This window comes from Chiloscyllium plagiosum, chromosome 25 (assembly GCF_004010195.1).
Source record: "Chiloscyllium plagiosum isolate BGI_BamShark_2017 chromosome 25, ASM401019v2, whole genome shotgun sequence".
In the NCBI taxonomy this organism is placed as follows: Eukaryota; Metazoa; Chordata; class Chondrichthyes; order Orectolobiformes; family Hemiscylliidae; genus Chiloscyllium; species Chiloscyllium plagiosum.
Genome location: NC_057734.1, coordinates 15,397,115 through 15,402,450, shown reverse-complemented (window position 1 = coordinate 15,402,450; position 5,336 = coordinate 15,397,115). Strand labels below are relative to the sequence as shown.

The 5,336-nt window shown below is 42.7% G+C and overlaps 1 protein-coding gene across 1 annotated transcript in view; it reads right to left on the bottom strand.

Annotated features, from left to right (window-relative positions):
- LOC122562597 (polyubiquitin-like) overlaps positions 1–1,565 on the bottom strand; it is a 6,202-nt gene extending 4,637 nt beyond the window's left edge. The window contains exon 1 of the mRNA XM_043715572.1: positions 1,158–1,565. The gene's annotated coding sequence lies outside the window, so the exon portion shown is untranslated. The remainder of the gene's footprint in view (positions 1–1,157) is intronic.
- Between the last annotated feature and the right edge of the window lie 3,771 nt (positions 1,566–5,336).

Below are 5,336 nucleotides of genomic sequence, written 5' to 3'. Positions count from 1 at the left end.
ACAGGATGTTAGTGATGGGGATGCTGTGTTTTGTGTCTCAGACCATTTTGAGCATGCAATGGCTTTTCCAGGCATTGACAGAGTTGAGGGAACTAATCTGTACCTACTGTACACCCAATTCAATCAAACCTCTTCTTAATGATTGATTTCCAATTGGAGAAATACTGCACACAAAAATCAGATACTGCAGAACACCGAACTCCAGCCAGTACCTATGGAGTGATTCTATCTGTTTGTGGACTAGGATTTCAGCATCACTGACAAAACAGATATTCCACTCCCCCGCAAAGCCATTCCCCTCTCCATTCCCAGACTCCTCAAATCTGCACTATTTACATATTATATCTGTGTTCCAGTTTTGAGACAGAAGCAGAGTTAGAAATAAGTGTACAACTGATATTCTGAAAGTAATATCCGATGGGTGGATAGTAGCAATGTATGCTGTAAATGCTTCATGTTAACCTGTTCAAATGTGCGCTGACACAGCCATGAAGCTAGTGGCACTGGAACCTGATGTTTCTGACTGAGAGGAACAGACACTACCACTATATCACATCAACGCAGTGACACCAAAGGCTCATGTTTCACCAGAAACTTCAGATAAATCACGGAATTTTAGAACATGTAAATAGAGAGGGGATGGGTTAAATAGTCTGGAGAGCTCAACAGATTGAAGAAACCAACAGTAGCAGGAACAATAAACACCGTTTTCTTCAGGGGATGGAGTTGGTCCAGAAGAACTGCACTTTGTTTGAGATACTGCACTCAGCCTGAAATTGGATTTGTAAGACTGCCCAAAACCGAGATGCAGAAATCATTCATCACACATCTCCCTGACAATGCATTCGTTGTTTAAACTTGCCCTTCTGCTCTGTTCATCGTCACCGCTTCGAAATGATATTCCTTTCCGTGAAATTGTCAGGGTGAAGTTTCAGTATGACCCATTCAGAACTCCCAGCCGAGTCTCGCTGTTCTAGTTAAACACAACCAATGGCTTTTAATATCTTCCTTCGTTCATTATTTCAGACAGGTCAAAGGCACATAACACAGACTGCCAGAGCTGCTGACTTGCTCCAGAGCTCTGTCTATGCAACCCATTTCACACACCAGAAACCGAATTCTGCAATTCCCGAAACAAAAAGACGAAATGAACTCACAATCCTCGCTGGAGGCTCCGCTCCAGGAAAGTTAAACAGCAGACTCGTTTCCGAGGCTCCTTTCCCAGCAGTTTGTCTTCCCTGGTTTGTTCACGCCGGTGTCCGATCTGGATGGAAGACGTGAACAGAACTCCCTCTCTCTGTGTCCACTGTAAGTGCCCGGTTCCCGGCTGCGCCCCCTCTGGGTCTCTCTCTCTCTCAGAGTCTGTGTTGCAGGTGCCCTCCTGTTTATTCTCAGAGCCGGTTTCTGAACGTCACATCTCTGCTCGCCTCTGATTGCCTGCTCACTCACTGAGATAAATAAAAATACGGTCCGGCCTGAAGTTTCGTTTCCTCAAAGATTCCCTCGGTATTTGAGAAATGAACTGAACTCCAGCAGCAAACAGAGCTCAGTTCGGTTTCGCTTTCCATTTCCTTTCGCCACTCTGTCCAGTACCTTCACTGAGCAGTGACTCAGGGTGATTTGATGCTGGGGTTACTGTACATACTCAATTTGAACAATGTTTGCTGCTAATTATTTCATCTCGACCCCAGATTTCCTCTCTAAAACAATCTTCATTTTCACAGGAACAGAACTAGATGGAATTGCACTACCTTTAGATATCTAATGAAGCCTTTGGAATTGCATTCATTTAAACATGGTGCCACATACCTTGTGAATATTAAACTGTTTGAGATGGAAGTTAGCAAACATTTTCTGTGAACTTTTCTCGGGCCACTCAGCTGTTCTGAGTCAGACCCTGTGTGGAAAAGCACTTTCTTTATTTCATCTTTCCTATGGTAACCCAACGATAAATAAACAAGGAAGAGGTGACAGTACAGAGGCTGGTGCCACAACAGCATCTCCACATTGCAACTTGGACCTTTGTTATACACTTTTGTCAAGAGAGAGGAGAGGGTTTCAAAATTTGATTTGGCCACACAATGGCTTGTATCCTGAGGAATATAAACTTCCCTGAGTGTAAGTCTTCGGGTTGAATGTCAGGAGTTGGTTTCTTTGGGATACAGAGATTTTAGGAAGGTGGCATTGAGCTGGACCATCAGCCATGGATGTAGTGAACTGTGGAGTGACTTCAAGGAGTGAAATGACCTGCTGCTTCATAGATTTTTAGTTGATGTGACAGTTTCCCGATATCATTACAAGCAGCTTCTATTCTGAAGTGTTAGTGAGGTGGTTACAAAGCTGAATTACAAACCTGGGCCTCACTGTAAAGGGCAGGAGAATCAGGCTCTCATTTTAAAAGTTAAGATGGACTCTTTGGCTGAGACGTACGTCATTGACTGATCTGCCTGAATTAGAGCCATTATAACTGTGACATAAAAGGTGCTGCTCTATTTCCGTCTTGGTGACATTCTGCAATTAAGCAAGAGAGCTGGCACAATCTCTTCCCTGTTTTTCCACATAGTTACTGGCCCTGAAAATCAGTGGCACTTTAGCGATAGCATTGCTAAAGCTGAATGGACCATGAGAAGACAAAGAAGAGAAACATGTTGGAGAACAATCTGCTGAACAGGATGATCATGCTCAGAAAACGGCAGGTTACAGACACTTCTTGGCCACCAAGCTCTCATGCATACGACACTGTGCTAGGTACATCCAGCCAATCACAAACTTACCCATTTGTTCCTGTTGCCCTGTATTTACCACAAAACAATTGTCATTCAATCCTAATATATTACTCTCAAAACAGTGCAGCCTCACTTTGTGTTTTTGTGGCACCCTTATTGATTTGTTTTGACAAATCCAGTTACACTTAATCCACTAGATCCTCCTATCCACCCTGTTAGAGCCTCAGAAAACTTATACAGATTTAGCGAACACAATTTGCCTTCCATATTACCCATGTAAGTTCATAAAATGTAGGAGCAGAATCAGGCTATTTGGCCCATCAAATCTGTTCCACCAATCAATCTTGGCTGATATACTCATCACCCCCATTTTCCTGCCTTCTCTCCATATACCAATTAGAAATCACCAATTAGAAATCTGTCCAACTCCTCCTTAAATTTACTCACTGTCCCAGCATCCAGTGCACTTTGGAGTAGCAAATTCCATGGATTTACAACCCTTTGGGAGGACTGGTTTGTCTCAACTCCATTTTAAATTTGCTTTCCTTTATCCTAAACTATGACCTCTTGTCCTAGAATGCCTCACAAGAGGAAGCATCTGCTCCACATCTATTTTAACCACACACTTATCATCATGAATAGCTCAATTTGATCTCCCCTCATTCTTCAAAATTCCAGAGAGACTAAGTTCAATCCCTCTTCACATGACGAACTCTTCATCTCTGGGATTAATCCACTGAACCTCTTCTGAACTGCCTCCAATGCCACTACATCTTTCCTTAAATAAGAGAATCAAAACTGTGTTCAATATCCAGATATAGTCTCACCAATCCCTTGTACAGCTGTAACAATACTTATGGTCACAGAGATGTACAGCACGGAAATAGATCCTTCGATTGAACTCATTCATGCCGACCTGATATTCTAACCTAATCTAATCGCATTTGCCAGTACTTGGCCCACATACCCTTAAATCCTTCCTATTCATATACCTATCCAGATGCCTTTTAAATATTGCAATTGTACCAGCATCCACCACTTCCTCTGTCAGCTCATTTATTGCATGCACCTCCCTCTGCGTGAAAATGTTGCTCCTTAGGTCCCTTTTAAATTTTCCCCCTCTCACCCTAAATGTCTCACTCTGGACTCCTCCACCCACGGGAAAAGACCTTGTTCTTTTATCCTATCCATGCCCCTCATGATTTTATAAACCTCTATAAAGGTTACCCATCAGGCTCCATGACTCCAGGGAAAACAGCTCCAGCATATTCAGCCTCTCCCTCTTGCTCAACCCCTCTAACCCTGGCAACATACTTGTAAATCTTTTCTGAACTCTTTCAAGTTTTACAACATCTTTCCAATGGGAGGGAGACCAGAATTGCATACAATATTTCAAAGTGGCCTAACTAATGTCTGTACAGCTGCAACATGATCTCCCAATTCCTATACTCAATGCTCTATCCAATGAATGAAAGCATAAGAAAACGACTTCTTCACTAACCTATCTACCTGCGATTCCACTTTCAGGGACCTATTCACTTGCACTCCAGAGTCTCTTTGTTCAGCAACACTCCCCAGGACATTACCATTAAGTTTATAACTATTGCCCTGATTTGCCTTTCCAAAATGCAGTACCTCATACTATGGACTAGGCCAGACCACTCAAAGCATTCTTAAGCAGGCAGCCCACACCATAACTTTGCTATTTGTTTCGGTAGCTTTACAGTGAAAATTACCTGGAATAAGTAGCTAGGTTGACTGTTACATTTTAAAGCAGACAAAAATTTATTCACAAAATTACACAGTGAAACACAAAGAACAGAATAAAGAATTCTTACAGAACTCAGTCGATTCAAACTAGAGTTAAGTATGCTGTTCCAAACATACACAACAGTCCCAATAAGCAAACTCCCTTTAAAAACCAGTATAAATGGAACACATGCTTACAGGTTGAAGTTGAAGGACAGAAAGAGAGAGAGAGTTTCCACACAGCTCACTGTTGAACTCCTCACCAGTTCAAGACTGAACTAGACAGCTGACCGCTCCCCTTTCATTATACAGGTCACTTCTAAAACATGACCACTTTGGCCTGAAGTCTCATCTGTTTACATAGAAACAAAGGCCTCTCAAGATCCCTTTAATCTCTGTACCAAACCAGACTAAATGGCACCAAGAGCAGTTTATTACCCCTCTGAAAAAACCAAGGACATAGTATCCTTGAGAAAAGGAACAGCTTTTAGAAAAAGGAAACCAGCTTTGTGACACATTCCCCCCTTAAAAATAATGATCCATCAATACCAAAAGATGGTTTCATTTTTAACCCCTCAAAAGCCCGGTTAGTAGTCTAAACACACATATACACTACACTAACTATAAACACCTCTGGGACACCCGGACCAACCAACCCAACCACCCTGTAGCTCAACATTTCAATTCCCCCTCCCACTCCACCAAGGATATGCAGGTCTTTGGACTCCTCCATCGTCAGACCACAACAAAACGACGGTTGGAGGAAGAACGCCTCATCTTCCGGCTAGGAACCCTCCAACCACAAGGGATGAACTCGGATTTCACCAGTTTCCTCATTTCCCCTCCCCCCACCATGTCTCA